Source organism: Bidens hawaiensis, unplaced genomic scaffold, assembly GCF_021521415.1.
Source record: "Bidens hawaiensis isolate Kalapana, Puna unplaced genomic scaffold, B.hawaiensis_p1.1 tig00019187_1, whole genome shotgun sequence".
In the NCBI taxonomy this organism is placed as follows: Eukaryota; Viridiplantae; Streptophyta; class Magnoliopsida; order Asterales; family Asteraceae; genus Bidens; species Bidens hawaiensis.
This window is the reverse complement of record NW_027492906.1, coordinates 222,642-241,542: the sequence shown is the minus strand read 5'-3', so window position 1 is coordinate 241,542 and position 18,901 is coordinate 222,642. Positions and strand designations below refer to the sequence as shown.

At 34.9% G+C, this 18,901-nt stretch overlaps 1 pseudogene across 1 annotated transcript; it reads right to left on the bottom strand.

Annotated features, from left to right (window-relative positions):
* Positions 1–4,000: 4,000 nt before the first annotated feature.
* On the bottom strand, positions 4,001–15,786 carry LOC143557798 (vesicle-associated protein 1-2-like; annotated as a pseudogene). The gene is made up of 8 exons (XR_013139631.1): positions 15,681–15,786; positions 15,543–15,613; positions 8,973–9,054; positions 8,772–8,887; positions 8,512–8,685; positions 8,411–8,452; positions 8,242–8,319; positions 4,001–4,216 (listed from the first exon to the last, which is right to left on the bottom strand). The product of XR_013139631.1 is annotated as a vesicle-associated protein 1-2-like (transcript).
* Positions 15,787–18,901: the final 3,115 nt, after the last annotated feature.

The following is an 18,901-nucleotide window of genomic DNA, read 5'->3' as shown; positions in this document are numbered from 1 at the left end:
TTGCTTGAACTTTGAAAGTTTTAGCTGAATGTTTTAGCTGAACGTTTAAGTTTTTGCTTGAACTTTTGAAGGTTTGAACGTTTAAAGGTTGAGAATTTTGGCTTGAACGTTTTAGCTGAACGTATGTCACATACGTAATGTACGTTAAACGCTTATTGTACGTTAACATTTCCCAATATATATACACACATATGTGTACACTAAATTACTAACAAAATAAAGAAAGAAAGAATATAAAACCCACAAAGCATGTGAGTAACAAAAGCATATATGTGGGACTAAAAGAGCATTAAAAAGTTAAATGGAAAAAGAAAGGAGGCTCGATATCGACATGGGTGTGAGTGTGCAAAAAAAAGTTTCACCCATGCAACACTTTTGTAGACGCTTGCACACCAATCACCACTTGACAAATTACTTGACTTCATTTACATATATAAATTTATAAACTTCTTAAAAAATAAAAGTTAGTGGCTAATTATACAAGTAATAATGGAAAATTAAAATTATCAATCAGCTTTTGAAGCTACTTTTATAATTACCTAAAAGCTGAGTAACAAAATCAGGAAAAAAGATAAAAGTTTGAGTGAATTAATCTAAACAGTTTAAAAAGTTAGTTACATTTCTATGAAATTTTCTGATCAGATACAAACTTGCTACAAATTTTTCTAGATTACAACTCTTAGGATTGTTCATTATTGATTCTGACTGTGCGTTGATAAGACAAATAATTAATTTAAGCATATGAATTGAATACTTATTAAGTGGTTTTGAATAAACATTTTTATAACTTAATTTTCAAATTGCTTATTTGGTCACTTGAGTTAACTCCAAGTGTTTGAAAATTTTCCAATGTTTTATTCTTAGGAAAACATTAATAACATGCTGACTAATATTAGAATTTGCTTGATAATGTGTTGTTAAAGCCTTAGATCATAAAGTTTATATATGCTAAAATTTGATTTTTTTTAATAATATACGAAACTATATATGCATATTATTATTATTCATTTTTTCCACCAAACACATGTTTACACCTCTAATTCAAAATAGATTCGTCAATTAAACGTAAAAGTTTTATTTAAGTCCGCTTGATAACAACGCTTTCTTTATTGCCCACATACTTTCTATCCTTAAAAAAAATACTCCTAAAAAGAAAAAAAGTTGAGTATTCCATGGTCTCACTCACCCCACACACTTTTTAATTATTCTAGTAATTTACGTATCATATTTTTATTCCAAACTCTAAAATTGACTGATATGTTATATTCTTTGACATTTACTTTAACACATATGATATATAATACTACCATAGATATGTCACATGTGTACTAATACTGTCCATGCATACAAACTTTGGTGGTCATATCTCTATAGTCCACCATGCATGGAGGTGAATGGTGATGCCCACAAACCCATGATGTGTTGTTTCTTATCAAGTTATCAAACACCATACAATAATTCAAAGAGACCCTATTTGTCATTGGATTTAGGGTTTCTTGAAGATCAACCTCATTATGACCTAAACTTCTTTTCATCATTATTTATTCTTAATGTGAATTAGTCCATCAAGTTTCTCTCTATGCTCTTTTAGCACCTCTTCGCATTTTTGTTGTCACAAAAGTTTTTGCCTGCTTGAGTAATGGAACAAAGGTGTTTAATGATTCGGTTTAAACCGGTGAAATAAGCTAAACCGGACATTGATTTGGTTTTCTGGACATTTTTTTTTCTATATTCAAAATCGAATTAAACTGTTTAGTTTATAAAATATTGGTATCAAATAATTTACATTTAATCATACTAATAACAAATGCAATGACACTTGATAATGTTACATAGTCTTAACAAATCTCTCCTTGTGTATAATTACTTCTAAAAGTCAACTCACATCAATCAATATGTTATAGTACTACATAGTAACGGAAGTTTTGGGTCAACTCAACATGTGTTTTATGTGCTAGACAGTTTCTTGGCGCCATCCTCGAGTGTCAAACTAATGATGGACGTTTGAAATCCCGTCTGAGATATGAGCATACCTGGGCTATGAAAAGGCATGCCACTGAGCCCGAATTGTCATCGTCATTCAAAATCATGAAATATGAAGTTTGGTTTGGTTTAATTTCAATATTTTAACGGCTTGATTTACAAAGATGCATTAAAAACTGTTACTACTGATTTGACTCGCTAACTAAAATAAAAATCGTTAAAACCAAACTGAGAACACTTGCAATTGTTACGCGGTTTAATTAAACGTGTCTATATGATAAATTGAAAATTAATTCTTGCCACAAAGTTGTTAAGGAGAGTGACAAAAGCCATGTGTTTGCACATGGTGGATCTAAGATTCAATATTTGAACAGATCTTTGATCACCTTTTACGTGCATGAAACTCCAAATCATCCACAGCAAAGATTGGCATTCAAATGATCAAAAGATTATGTATTTATATGCACTAGCAAACAAAACACGATGTTCATTAGTTCTTTCATATGAATAGTCAAAACGATGTATTGGAATATCGGATCTATGTTTGTTTGAGTAACAAACAAAGACAATTATTGGTTTTGTGGGGCCTACAATCATACAACTAGGCTTGTTCACGAGCCAAGTCGAACCGAGCGAAGGCTTGCTCGTTGCTTGGCTCGTTTACAACCGAACCGAACCGAACGGCTGAAATTCGAACTGAGCGAAAAATGAAACGAGCCAAAATCGAAAGCATTTTTCGGTCGAATGTCGAGCAATTTCGAGCATTATTTATTTCTTTTTTACTTTAAAATTTTCAATAAGGAACAAGTTTGAAGCTGTAAATATTATATTTTGTAAATAAATTGGTAGTTTTTAAACAAACATATAATAGGTTGTAAATTTTTAGAAGAAAAAAGTTTGAAATGAGATATAATAAGCATGTAAACAAACTTTTATTATTCTGAAAACTTGAATTAAACTGATAAAACTATAAACTTGACGGAATATAAAAAATTTAAAAAGATTTAAAAAATTGTATACTTATATTTTATGTGTGTTGTCTATATATTTATATATTTGTTTATATATAATTATATATAAAATATAAGCAGACCTTTGCTCGTTGCTTGACTCGTTTACAAACCGAACCAAGCAGAGCGGCTCGTTTACAATCAAGCAATGAGCATTTTCCAAGCAGTTTCCAAGCAAGTTCGAGCGGCGAACAGTTTGGATGGCCCTACATACAACCTATAAAATTGAGGAATGAAGACAAGAACCAATGTTTTTGGGACGTATGAAGGTAAGAACTAGGTAAATCGTTTACGGATTGGCTGCTAGGTTAAAACTTTTAATCAGGACTCTAAATCAAAAGTTTTACTTTTGAATCAAACAAGTGCACCTGTATGAACATGAACAGGTATTACTGTAAAACCGCCAATGCAACATATACACCGTTCGTCCAAATTACCGAGCCAAATACATATTCGCCACTTGCCCAGCATCCAGTTTAACCAGTATTACCAACAAGTATAAAAGAATTTTGAAACATCAACAAGAACTCAATCGCATGAACTTAGAAAAGAATAATACTTCTCTATATTTAAGTTTGTATTATCATATTTTGAAGTTATAATAGTTTCTCGAGACCTAGTATAAAGATATAATTTTAGGGTTGATAACACAATTAGAAGAGGGATGAACCGGATATGGACACTAAACAGTTTGAACAAGATTTCATTCTTGAACAAAAATCCACAAGATAAGTCTTCCAAAGAACAATCTGGATCAAACCCTCATTTATCTGTACCTTAGGTTAATTTACTTCACCGAAAGGGAGCAAAATAAAATGGGTCGAACATTATTTGTTATGCAGTCGGTTATGCAATTCAAATACGATAAAATCAAAATTAAAAGGACAAGAGGCAAATTCTAAGGAAATAGAAAATGAAAACAAATTAGACACAACTTTGTACCAAATATAAGAAATCCAACATATGACCTTAACAAATCAGTGGGCACAGATGTTATGTTACCCAAAATTACACATCATGTAAAATAAAATTAACAGAAAAAAACCATTTCTCACTCTGACCATAGTCTTCTCATATCACACCTAAAACAGGGTCTTCCATGGATTTGAATTCAATGTTTATTTCATCAAATAACCCAACAGAATCCCGAGCAAACCGATAAGAACAACATATAGGAACGGGACACCACCACGGCTTTTGTTGTCTTGACGCCTTAACTGTTCCTACAACGGGAATAAAAATAAATTACACAAATGACGATGAAGATGGAAAGAGAATTATATTTTGTAATCGCGATTTGAAGGGGATAACCTTTATACAACAAAGGTATACGTTAGAAGGAACTAAAGTAGGATCCGATTGATTAATGATGACCCATCAATCGGTCTCTGTAGCGGTTTTCTTGGAGAAGCAGTGAGTTCTGTTTAAAGTTTATTTTTCCTAGTTTATACTTTATAGTAAAGATTTGGATATCTCTTGTCTTTTTAGAGTTACTGTTTTGTCCAAGTTTTGTTAATATATATACATTCACCTTTGTACACGTTTTTGATGGGGTTCTTGAGTTTGATAATTAGAAAAGAGTCAAAGCCTGTTTTAGCTTCAAAACTTTCCTGCGTTTTCTTGTTCACCGTTTTATTAATTTATACATTGTTTTGCAGCAATTAGTATCAGAGAAGAGGAAGCAATGGCTCAATCATCTAAAGAAGAAACCTGTGGACTGATTGATCCCAGCCAGAAAGCGAAGAGTAAAGGAGAGGAAGTTGAGAAATCCCGTTTCTGGGAGACCTAGCAGCAAAGAAGTTAGATTTTCCTTGATATTGAACCGTCGGAGTGTCACTCATTTTTGGACAGGAGCTTCACAACACATATAGGTGAACCAAATCCCTGGTTTTGCGATTTAAAGCACCAGAAGTCGAGGTTTCACTCTCCAGAAAAGAACAGTGGATTTGGTTGAGTTGACGAAGGATCTACACAATAGGATTGCGAGGTAAGCACACTAAGGAACTGTTGGGGTCGAGTTGAATGATTGAAAGGGTCGCATGGGGCTGATCAAGAACGACCCAAGGCTTGTGGATGAGATCGAGCGATTGAAAGATGTTTTGTTTAACTTAGAAGGTGAGAATGTGATACGTACCTGGTCCCTTAGAATCTGTTCCCGCCTAAACCCATTTGACCAAACAAGCGGAAACAGTTTAAGTAGAAATTAGTGGGGCAGTTTTGTTCTAGAACTGCCAATTAGTTTAGTATTAATAGGAGTGTTTTTGTTTTATTAGGGATGGATGTTTATGTTTATCAGAATTAGGGTTCTTTAACCTTGTAATTGGAGATCAAGCCTATCTCGAATGTGGCTATTATCTGAATTTCAGTACTTTAGATTTCCAGTTTCTATCAGAATGACAATGTACCGAGAGGAGACGCTAGCTACACGGGGTGTTTGCAGGTGTGTTTCTGGTAGCCGACTGAAGGGGAATCAAGAAAAGAACGACGTGTTCTTGAGAGAGATGGGTGTTCCCGTGACACGTAAATTAATCTGGTTGGAACAACCAAACAGTCGGTGTGACTGTTACTATCTGTTTGGGTGGGTGATCATATTTAATCGGCTGTTATTAGGGGTCTGCATGTAACTGAAAAAATTGATCCGAAAGTGGAAAACCCGAAAAATCCAAACCCAAAAAACCGAACCGAAACAACCAACGGTTTGGTTTTATGTTTTCGTAAAAACCGAATTGATGGTTCAGTTTTGGTATTGCGTGTAACAAAAACCAAAAAAAAAAAACGAACCAAACCGAATTTCTAGATTTTTTTTTTGGAGTAATTTATAAGATTAATAAATATGTAGCTCAAATATTTTCTTGCCTAAATGTGTAGTAATCAGTTAGTTATTAACTTACATAATGGTTTGTATCTAAGTTCAATATTTTGGGCCAGCTTTTTTTTGGCTCAAAATTTTCAAGCTCAAATGGCAAAAACCAAAATAATCGAACCAAAACCAAATGGTTTAAAAAATCCAAAAAACGAAGTTTTGGTTTTTGGTTTGGTTAAGCCCAAAACCGACCCAAACCGAACCATGCACACCCCTGGTTATTAAATAAAGGAAAAAGAATGGGGTGTTCTCGAAAGTTTCTGGTGTATCTGATAGTCGTGAAGTGAAGTCATCTCAAGCAGCCAGAGAGGTGTTAGGCTTGAGGATGGAGAAGGGATCCAAGAAAGGGAGGGAGTTGAGAGAGTCAAAGGAGTTAAATGAGCTTATTTATTCATTCATTCTCTCAAAAGCCATATAACAGTGATAGGTGTAACTGGTTACAAGAGGAAAATGCAATGGGGAGGCGCGTGTTCAAGACAAAGTGGAACAAACACTTTCCAGAGAAAGTTTAGTGTGAAAATAATGCCATGGAAGGATTCCGATATTTTGGTTACTTGGTTCTAAATAACTTAGGCGTCTCTTTGTCCTAGACTCCTAGTTGAAGAAGCAATTGAAATGATAGAACTTGTGTTGTAAAAAGTGTGCTTAGGCACAAGGCGACCTCAGGTGAGGGATGGTGCGCTTCCGAAGAGTCCAGGCAATGGTGGCTGGCTTCAAGCCCCTTAGACACGGCACGAGTTTAGGCACACTTTTACATGGGCAATGAATATCTAAAGGGGACCAAAATTAGAGCTTACAACAGAAACTGGATCTTATATGCGATGCGTATGAACTTCAGACAACTTTGTATGAACTGGAAAATCGCAGGTTTGTATACAAAGACAGGGATGAGGGAGAGCAAGGAGGGGTGCACACATGGAGATGAAATGAATGTGTGACTGCTAGAATGGTTATACGGCTGATCAAAAAACAGCTTCCGCTATTGGTCGAACAGATCTGGTTGAACAATTAATACACAGAAACAGCAGCAGTGATCTGTTAATGATCGGCTGCTGTTCTTTGTGGTAACAGCTTATCTGCGCAGGTCCGATCGGTATCAGACAGACCACAATTCACATATTGCTGATCGAAGACGGCTGTCTTCTGACGTGGAGCGGCACAAAAAACACAAAAAGAAATAGTGAATGAAATAGAAGCAAGATAACACAATAAGTTTACATGGTTTGGTTGATATGGCCTACATCCACGGGTGCATTAGTGAGTCTATATTACATGAGGTGTCAATATCATTTATAAATAAAGATTAGGGCATCCTAATTGTGAACAGTTCCCTAATAAAGATAATTAGTGCCAGCTGCTAACTGCTGCCCCTAGGGCCCACAGCCCCCACACCTAACAGTGACGACCAATATTTTCATCCTTTAAGGTTAAGTTATTATTAAATTAGTTATTAGACCCTAAACTTTTATCCTTCTTGTCCTTTTTGTCATATGTACTTTTAATTGCATTGATTTTGGTCCAAAAGTGATACACACTATGCAGCATTTTTAGTTGTTAGAGGTGCATTAATGATTAATGTGTTTGAAATGTGTGTTATAAACAATTTAGAAGCCTTTTACTAAATAAAGGTGCCTCACATACATGATACGTGCGCTCCGCCTCACACACTACTCCAGGGGCGTTATCTCCTCGGTGTAGCTCACGCTTTTTAAAACATAGGATAGATCATGATATCGGGAATTTGGGATATATAAAGAGATGTGTATTTGGGAAACAGTATTCAGGTGGTGGGTGTTGAAACAATTTAAATTGTGTTTGGCTATGGATATTATTTCTTATGACTTATGAGAGACAAAGATCAAAGATGGGCTTCATATTAAATCAAAAGAGTATGGTAACTGGTTGTGTGGACTGTGATCGGTAGCATATCTTATATTGAGGCAGGGGAAGAATCACTTTTATTCCAGGAGTAAAAAAGCAGACCAAATCTTTTTCAGAACATCACATGGGACGTTCAAATGATTTTTGATGGCTAAAGATTTCAAAATATTGTGGTCCCACTGGTTTTCAAATCCAAGTGAACTTCAAATGGTCCATATAGCCAATAGAAGAGTTAGAACTGATTTTGTCTAAAATCAAAGCTCAGATTGGCATATGGGATCAAGAGCAGCAGGATTTTTTTTTCTTTTTTTGCTTGGGTTTCAACTTTTAAGTTCTGCTAATGTCTGGTGATTACTAAGCTATGTAATAACTGATTATAAATTCTGAAAGTAGTGAAGTTTGAATCAAATCAATGCTATGATCTAATTAAACGCTATCAAGCTAGCTACAAATTAATGAAGTATTAATAACGCATAAATTAAGTTTAAGCAAAGGTTTAAGTACCATTTCTTGGTGAAGCTTGTTAGATTGTTGAACAGCAAAATTCTTCTCCTCAGTTAGCTTAGCAATAAGAGCCCTAGTCTGAAAACACACAAACACATGAACAATATATGTAAGTAATGTAACAGATAAACAATACATGAACAATAAATACAATAGCTCAAAAGATAACCTCTGAAGGTTTCTCATTAGATTCAACATATGCTCTTGAAACCTGCAGAAATAAATTTAACACTTTTATAAGTAAGTTCCATAAAAACAACAAAAAACTACTTAAAAAAAACTCACAGAGTCGTCTGTGTTTACAGCCCCGTTTTCAGAAACCGATGCCCTTGGAGAGGAACCTTCCTCGGATCCTTCTCTTACGGGTGAAGGCAGTTGTGCGGGAGCAACATAATTAACTTTTAATTTGCATTCTTCCACTTGATTTCCAGATTCCTTGTTAAACTGTTGCAAAATAATATGTTTAAACCTTAAAATTTCATTCACGACATCAAAAGTCTGAAAAATTATTTTATAACTTAAGCAAATACCAATTCTGGAGTAATATCTTTAGTGGTGGCTCCCGGACTTGCAACTGCACTTTGTAGCAAAAACTTGTCCTTGCATTGCATGTCAGGAGGAGCCTCCTTTTGAGCTTGCATTGTAACTATACATATATAAAACCAATGTCATTTTGGTAAAACTTAAAACAGATATATATTTATATTTAAAGTAAAATGCAAAATGCGAACCTGTGACATCACAAGTAGAATGAGGCAAAACGACCCCAGTGTTAGGCCTAACACAGTACTTCTTTGGATTAGTAGTTTTCACCTGAAATTTCATGAAAACAGAGAAAATAATGAATACAATAATGGTAGTTTATCAGATCTATATGTATATATACTATCTAATGATAAAGAAGGATTTCTCATGCCATCTGTTGCCTCCATATCCTTTCTTACCATTTTCCCCCGCCTATCTCTTATTAATCGCCCCTCTCTCTTCTTGTTAATCGTATATTTTTAGAAAGTACTAATTAGACTAAAAAGCACATTTCTTTTCAATTAAATGTAATTGCAAGTCAAATTACATTAAATATTAATTAATATATTTCAGAAAGCCAATTACATATTAGTTTTACATATTTTTTTATTTTTTTAAAACCGTTAGTATATATAATACACTTTTCCACCTATAAGATGCACACAAAAATCTAAGAATTTTATGGATTAATATTTCTACCTCGTGTAATGTGTAATACACCAGTTTCTAGCCAGTTCTAGTTCTATAAAACCATTTTTTGAGTTCTTGAACTTAAACCTGAAAATTCCATAATAAGATTCAAAATTGAAAACTGTATCACCTAATCTTAATTCAAATGCTTAATTTATAGCCTAACAAGTTTATATTTCTATATTTCTACATAAAGTGTATATATAATACATTTTTCCATCTATAGATGTACATAAAAATCTAAGAATTTTATGTATTTAACATTTTCCACCTCATGTAATAATAGTTCTATAAAACCATATATAAATTATTTGAACTTAAACCTGCAGAATACCATAATAAAGATTCAAAAACTGAAAACTGTATCATCAAAGCACCTTAATTTTGAACCTAACAAGTTTACATTCCTACATAAAGTGTAATTCAAGTTCACATCAAAATCATAATGTTGGGTTCGTAGGCCTTGTTGGCCCGGTTTATTATATGAAGTCAAAAGAGGAGACGGGTGTGGGCGGTCGGGCCCAATCCCGGCCCGGTTTAGATTTCTTGCATAATAATTTACTAACCCTAGTTCAGTCTCTATATAAACAACATTATGTACTTGTAATATTTGTCACTCAATAAAGATATACCTAGTTGCCACCCGTGGACGTAGGTCAGTTTAGACCGAACCACGTTAAATCCTCGTGTTCGTTTACTGCTTTCGTGTGTGTGTTCGGTTTCGTGTGTGCGTTTAATCCTAACAAGTGGTATCTAGAGCTTAGGTTCGGATCACACGAAGAACACGTAGAGTCGCTCGTTACCGCCGCATCAGAATCGGTAAGGGTCGGCAGATAATTAACCGCCGCCACCGAGTTTTGTTGCTGCCGCAACAAGTCGTCGTCAGGGTTTACGGCCGCCGTCGCTGTCCGACGTACTGAGTTGAGGTTCTGTTTGAAAGTACTTGAGCACCGCATCGCCACCACCGCGACCTCTCTTGTTTACTCGGTCAGATCCAGAAATCAAAGATCGTCACCGTGGACTCTAAGGCAGGTGTCTAGCGTCGCTGAGTTCTTGATTGTCTGTTCGACCATAGCTTAGAATTGGCGAAGTTTAGTTTTGGTAGAGAACCTGTGCGTTTTCGGAGTTTAGAAATTCGCCATTGTTTCAAGCAGAGACAATACTTGGGATTGAACAAAGTGAAAAGGAAGCTGAATTATTATTTTTTCTTGGAGTTCGTTGCTATCAAGAAAAAGTAAAGGAATATTTTTTCCTTTGTTGCAATCCGTATAACGTAAAAGAAAAAAAAAGTCTTTTTTAGTTTTTTCTTTTGTTAATTAACCGAGAGAATTATTTGGGTCAAGAGCAATTGAATCAAGATCCTATTTTTGAAGAACAGTTGTTAAGTCAGAAGAAGCGTTAAAGAAACTTAGAACCAGTACCAACCGCGTTGTCAGGTTTTATCGTTTCAGTTTAAAGTTTCAGTTTTCTGATTTTTAGTTCGTTATTCCGCTGCACGTTTAAAATAGGTTGATTTTTTAACAGAGTTCAGTAGAACAATCGTTAAGTTCAGGCTCGTGTTGCTGTGTCTGTCTCTGTTTTATCCAGTTTTTCGTTTTAGTCATTGCCATGGCAGAAGACGGAAAGGTTTCGATACAGAAGTTTGACGGACAGAAATTTGGTTGGTGGAAGATGCAGATTGAAGCGTTACTTTGTCAGAAAGACTTGGATGTAGTGCTTGAGGATGAAAAACCAGAAAAGTTGTCAGAAGCAGATTGGAAGAAGTTAGACAAGAAAGCTAGGGCTTGTATTACATTGTCGTTGTCGGAAGATGTGGCGTTTAACGTCATGAAAGAAACCACAGCCCGTGGTATGATGGACGCACTATCCAACATGTATGAGAAGCCTTCGGCAGCGAATAAAGTCTATCTTATCCGAGAGTTAGTGACAACTCGAATGAAAGAGGGTGGGTCAGTTACAACGCATATTAATAATCTTAACTCGAATTTCTCCCGCTTAGTGTCAGTCGGCATTAAGTTTGATGATGAAGTTCAAGGCCTCTTGTTATTATCCTCTTTGCCCGACAGTTGGTCGCAAACAGTGACTGCAGTTTGTAGTTCGTCTACAAATATTACTTTCGATGGGATTCGAGATCTGATTCTGGGAGAAGATTCAAGACGCAGAAGTTCAGGTGAATCATCAGGCAATATGCTAGTCACAGAAGGTAGAGGTAGGGGAAAACAGCGAGGCAGTGGGAGCAGGAAGAGGAGTCAGTCTAAGACTCGTAAGGATATTGAATGTTGGGGTTGTAAAGAGAAATGACACTTCAGGAATCAGTGTCCGAATGGTAAGAAAGAGGTGAACGTTACAGAAGACGACACAGATGACGGGGTCAGTAGTGATGAGGCTTTGGTTTGTAGTGTTGAGAGTAGCGTTGATGCTTGGGTGATGGATTCTGGTGCATCGTTTCATGCCACTCACTGTAGTGAAACGATGAAGAATCTTAAATTTGGGGATTTTGGAAAGGTTCGACTAGCGAATGATGATATTTTAGAGGTTACGGGTATGGGAGACGTTGATTTGATAACTTCAGCCGGTACTTCTTGGACTTTGAAAGACGTGAGGGTTATTCCAAGTTTGAAGAAACGTTTGATTTCAGATGGGCAGTTGGATGACCAGGGGCACGATGTTAAGTTCGGGAATGGGCAGTGGAAAGTAGTCAAAGGGAATCTCGTGGTTGCTCGTGGCAAGAAAATGGGTTCGTTGTATATGGTCGATATGTCACCGAAAGGAGTGGATCCAGTTTTGGTGAAAGACAAAGTCCGGTTCACAGAATCTCGTGGGCAGAAGAAGGTTCGTTTTGCAAGTAACAAACCCAGAGCCAAAGTGAAGATTCAGGATGAACGAGCTAGGAAGGTTAAATCAGTTGGGGGACATCGTGACAGTGGGAGCACAGGTAGTGTTTCAGTTACAGTTCCAGGTCGACAGTGGATTAAGAAAACCAGTATTCCAGCTGTAAAAGTCTCTCCAATGAATTACTTGCTGAATATGGAGAGTGTTTGTTCTCAGGTTATCTCAGGATCCGGTAGTTCGTTACAGTGGGAGCCGGTAGGGACAGAGAATGGGTCAGGGGCAGTTTCAGCCGTGACTGACGTGTTGGAGCTCCGGGGAGCTTCAACGGGCCTTCAGGTTAATTGATGAGAAGGCGGTGGCAACTAGAAGAAGTTTAATGTTCAGATTACAGAAGTACAATCAGGAGTGCAGACGAGAGTACTCAAGGCCTCCGAGTGGGAGATTGTTGGGTTCATAGGCCTTGTTGGCCCGGTTTATTATATGAAGTCAAAAGAGGAGACGGGTGTGGGCGGTCGGGCCCAAGCCCGGCCCGGTTTAGATTTCTTGCATAATAATTTACTAACCCTAGTTCAGTCTCTATATAAACAACATTATGTACTTGTAATATTTGTCACTCAATAAAGATATACCTAGTTGCCACCCGTGGACGTAGGTCAGTTTAGACCGAACCACGTTAAATCCTCGTGTTCGTTTACTGCTTTCGTGTGTGTGTTCGGTTTCGTGTGTGCGTTTAATCCTAACACATAAGTCATAACAATTGAACAAAGTAGTACTAATTACAACAATAGCACCTTAATTCAAATGCATAAATTATAACCATATACAAGTTCATATTCCTACATACAGCGTCTGATTCAAGCTCACATCAAAATCATAACAATTGAATAAACTAGTCCTAATTACAATAGCAGTGCCTTAATTCAAATGCTTAATTTATAACCTAGCAAGTTTATATTCCTACATACACTGTCTAATTCAAGTTCACATCAAAAGCGTAACAATTGAACAAATTAGTACTGGTTACAATAACAGTACCTTAATTCAAATGCTCAATAGTTAATATATAGCCTAAGAAGCCTATATTCCTACATACAGTGTCTGAGTCAAGTTCACGTCAAATGATCAAGATCGTAACAATTGTGCAAACTATCACTAATTGTAACAGTACCTTAATTCAAATGCTTAATACTTAATATGAAGTAAACTATTTTGATTCAACCATCTCTTTCTCGACTTCACTACTTGAGTTGTACATTTTGAATACCAACTAATCAAATTCTATTTCTTGTTATTTTTATCTCTTTTTTGAGATTCAGAAATAGTGACCGATTCGATAAATCTATGAAGGTTCCAAAATGAAATAAGTTATTTATCTTATTATTTATCACGGATTTCTTATATAGTCAGAACGGCCTTCACAAATTGCAAATACTAATTTGTTAAGAATTAATAAGAAGTCTATATTTCTACGTACGGTGTGTCTGATTCAAGTTCCCATCAAATTCATAACAATTATACATATTAGTACCAATTACAATAGCAGTACCTTCAAATGCTTAGTTTATAACCTAACAAGTATATTGCTACATACACAGTCCGATTCAAATTCACATAAAAAACAATTGAACAAATCAGTACTACTTACAACACCGGTACCTTAATTCGAATGCTTAATAGTTAATATATAACCTAAAAAGCCTATATTCCTACACACGCTGTCTGATTCAAATTCACATCAATATCATAATTCATAACAATTGAACAAATTAGTACTAATTGCAACAACAATTCCTTCAAATGCTTAATTTATAACCTAGCAAGTTTATTAAAAGTGGTCACTTGGACCGCCTGGGCGTTTTTTTAGGGCGAGCCACTACTTCACCAACTTTCCATGGTTAAGGTGTTTTTTTAAGAGCCAAGTCCGGAATTTGATATTTTTTTTTTACTTTTTTTTATTTCATTGGCTTTATCATTAACTAATTGATAAGAATTTCCTTAAAAAAAATTGGATTTACTTAATTAACTCCAATCTCTCTGTATAATCAGAGATAATTATTTGGTTTCTACAAATCACACAAGACTAGAAAACAAGGTTAATAGAAGTATAATTTTTTCAATCATTTTTCTTCTATTTCTTGATTAATCCACATATGGTTTATGCTCATGTTTCTTATACTTTAATTTGCTTTACAGTAGCCATTTAAACTTTAAAAATAAATTTTAAAGGTGGAGTTTAACAAGAAGAATGATTAAAATCAGAAGGAAGGACTATTTAAAACTTTTGGTACTAATTATATAATATTAAATGATATATAATAGCTTTTATTTATTTTATTTGAAGAATAGTATTATTTTTCTTACAGATAATATATTTTCATTTTTTTATTAAAGAGCACCTTTTTTCAAAAGGCCGTCGCCTTTTTTGCACGTTGAGTGCGCTTAGCACATTTGATAACTATGATATTCCTACATACAGTATCCGATTCAAATTCACATCACAATCATTACAATCAAACAAGTTATAACTGATTACACTTAACAAGTTTACATTCCTACATACATAGTGTCCAAATCAACTAATTAATTTCACATCAAAATCATAACAATTAGACAAACTAGTAATAATACTAATCACAATACTATGCAGTCAATATCGGTGGTATTCGGTTATCGGTCTTCGTTTGAAATATCGGTCAGAATATCGGTATCGATAATACCGGCGATATTGACTGTTTTAAGTCTTAATTTTCAACTTTGAGTGTTTAATGTTAGTGTTTTGAGTCTCAATCAGTTCCTACTTGCTGCTACAATTGTTAGTGTGTTTGGCAGTTGCAAAAGGATAATTTGTTAATAGTAGGAGAGTATACTGAATTGTTAGTGTTAAAGTGCTATACATATAAATTTTGCATAATATTAAAATTACTGATATCTGATATCCCACCGCGATAACCGATATCTCAGATATCGGTCCTTGACAGATATCCAATATTTTTCCGCATTAACTGCTTAGTCACAATAACAGTGCCTTCAAATGCTTAATTTATAACCTAACAAGTTTCCATTCCTACATACAGTGTATAAATCAACTATTCAAAATCATAGCAATTAAACAAATTAGTACTACTTACAACAAGTGTACCTTAATTCAACTGCTTAATTTTTAACCTAGCAAGTTTACATTCCTACATACATACAGTGTCCAATTCAACTAATCAACTTCACATGAAAATCTTAACAATTAAAGAAATTAATACCTTGAAGGCCACATGATTGTTGGTCTTGTTCGTCAACTGCATGTCACACGAGATCTGCTTCTTCAATTCAACTATCAAAATCACAAAATCAGTTAACAGATCTAAGTAATAATAATAATAATTAATTACTTTACATACATGGAAATTGAAGCTCTTGAGGCTCAATGCTGAGCAGCTCGCCGGTACTCATAACTTATTTAATTGAGTAACTGGATAACCGTTTCCGGCGAATTAGGGTTACAGATAATATGGAAGAATATTCCGTTAACGGCGTAGAGAGAGAGAGTTCTCGGTTTCGAAGTGTGTGCGTTTCGATTGTGTGTGTGAGAGAGATATAGTGTTTTTTTATTATCCGGTTTTGTTATACTTTTTTATTTTAATTAAAGTTTAAGGCTAAACTCGAATTTAAGCGGGCTTGCTCGAGCTCGGCTGCTTTTCTTTATCAAGCAGGGTTGTGTGTGTGAGAAGAGAGAGAGAGAGAGGAGAGATTGTAGTTATGGTTAACCGAACCATTTTTTTTAACTTGAACCAAGGGAAAGAAATGCATCAAACAATTAATTAAATTTAACCGAAACCGATCTGCAACTGATGGTTAACCGACCTATGGTTAACCGGCAATTTTGATTATGGTTAACCAACCTACGAAGCAAGAGGTCACATGGCGTAGGGGTGGTTTGGTTTTAGGTTAAAATTGAACAAAAATGAAACTTTGGTTTTTGAAATTTAGAAAATCCTTTGGTATCAGCCTTTTTGGTTTTTGTTTTTGTTTTGGGTGCGGTTCAGTTTAAGTATTTTCAGTATTGCCATTTAAGCTTGGAAGTTAATATGTTTTCCCCGAATAATGAAGTTGGACATAAATCATTCTGTTAATTAATAATTGTTTGATTATTGCTAAAATATTTGATTTGCATGTTTATAAACTTTGGTGTTTTTTTGGTTTTTATATTATAAGCATATAAGCAAAACCAAAACCGAACCATAAGTTCGGTTTAAGAAAATCATAAAACCAAACCTACGATTTTTGTCTGCTTTATTATTATTTTTTATTTGTTTCGGATCAATTTTTTCAGGTTCATGCACATCAAATCGCATGAGGGTGTGACATGTTAAAATGGCCATATGGTTGCATTAGAGTCAAACCATGCGACTCATATGATGTTTATAACTAAAAGGGAAATGACTTGATCGTTAACAAAGTCATTCGTCTGTATAACCAATTTAGCTCTACCACATGGTCCGTAATGTATAATGCTTTATTAGTTGTTGCATTTCTTATTTATATGTGTAACTACTTTAAGCCCCCCCCCCCCCTATTTAAACGTAGTTTTGTTTTGATTCAATATGTATATATTAGTATGTTAAGCTCATTATATTTTTTAACGCTTTTGCTTTTTCAATTGAGATGTGGAGTTGTTTAGATTTTTAACGAACGAACGAACATAAACGAACACGAACATATAGATTTTTTTAAACGAGCAAACATGAGCACAAATGTTTGTCTTATGAAAAGCGGTGGTTGATGTAGGAGACCATGATGATTGATGCATGAGAGAGGAGGTTGACGATGGTGGGTGATAATCAGAAGTTTACCGGTGATGGAGAGGATATATCAGCGATGGAGAATATGAGAGGAGAGAAGTTAAATTAGGGTTAAACGATTAAAGGTTTCACAAATAAATGAGATGTTACAACCCGTTTAAGGGTTATACATGTTTTGTTAGACCCATGACCCGCGGAATACTGTTTGATGATTAAAGGGTTATTTAACAAATAAATGAGATGTTATAACCCGTTTAAGGGTTATCCGGGTTTGGTGAGGCCCATGACCCGCGGAATATTGTTAGATGTTAAGGGGTTATTTCACAAATGATGTTATAGCCCGTTTAAAGACTGTCCAGGTTTGATAAGCTCCATGACCCACGTATATTGTTTGATGATTAAAGGGTTATTTCACAGATAAATGAGATTCTAATAACTCATTATCACATAAACAAGTTAACGGTTTCAAAACGGGTTAAATCAATGTGGTGGCTTAGAAATTGAGGGAGAGCAACTAAAAAGTGGTCAGTAGACAATTATATACGAGGATAGATAGATGCTTTTGTGTGCTAAAAACCAATTATAAGAAGATTGATTAAATAACTAAATACAAAGTTTTAAAGATATCAAATACTATAATAAAAGTTTTAATACTTTAGATTATTTATCGCCAAAAAGAAATATGTGTATACTTAATCTTAATTAGCAAGATATGAATCTAGATTATTCTACTAAGTTTTATACTTTTATTTGCCTTTCACATGTTTAAAATAAAATATTCAGGGGGGCTTCTTTTTCCTTTGGGGTGGGCTGTTGAACGTTTTAGTCAACAAAAAAATTTCCACCTTTTTATTTAAAAAAAAAAGTAACAAACATGATTTCCATCTTTTAATGATTAACTTATATCATATGATGATAGTATAAAACATTATTAATTTCACTAAAATCATATAAATACATGCACCTTCGATTTTATTGGTAAAATACAAAAAAGTTATTTAACTGTTCACCTCGCTTTCTTTTTTTATTTTTACTGTGTATCTCAAACACTAAAAACAAGTTGTATTATATTTTTAACGACAGCAATACGTGTTATATATCAACAAGATGCTAGAAACTACGAGAATACAATTAAATTGAACCGACACCAATTATACCAATCCATAATTCTATTTTTCAACTGAGTTTTCATCCAAAGTTAGTCCAACGCTTTATATCTTTAATTTGTATTTAAAATTGATTGGGCACTTAGCGTAGCCCACATTATATGTTTATTACAATTAAAGGAGCCACGTGAAGTTTAATAATTAATAGGCTAATAACGAAAAAAAAGGCTATTTTTAACCACCAAATCGGTATAGCAAGTTATGATGGTTTTTAATGTGTATCGAAATCACTTATCTCATTGAAGAAACACTAATCGACCCCGGGCAGATTACGGATAATCTGGAGGTTAAATAGGTGTTTCCCACGAGGGGTTAGACCCGGCAAAGATGGTTTTTCTGATAACCTGCAAAACAGACACCGTGAGCTCGTCACTGAGAAGGGGGGGTACCTCCTTGTGACCACCCTCCGGCGTAAGAATCAGACTAGATTGCTCTTGAATATAAGTGTATATTAAGAGATTGCTAGAGCAGATATCAGGTATAAGATATAAGATACAAGATAAGATGAGATGATCATACCATTTGGGGTATTTATAGCCGAAGGTAGGTTTCCAAGAAGGTATAGCCGGCTGAATAGTATTCCTGTTCTACCAACTGTGGCCTACGCACGTGCCATGCTGGTAGTTGGTGGGTAGGCAGCGGCTGACAGTGACC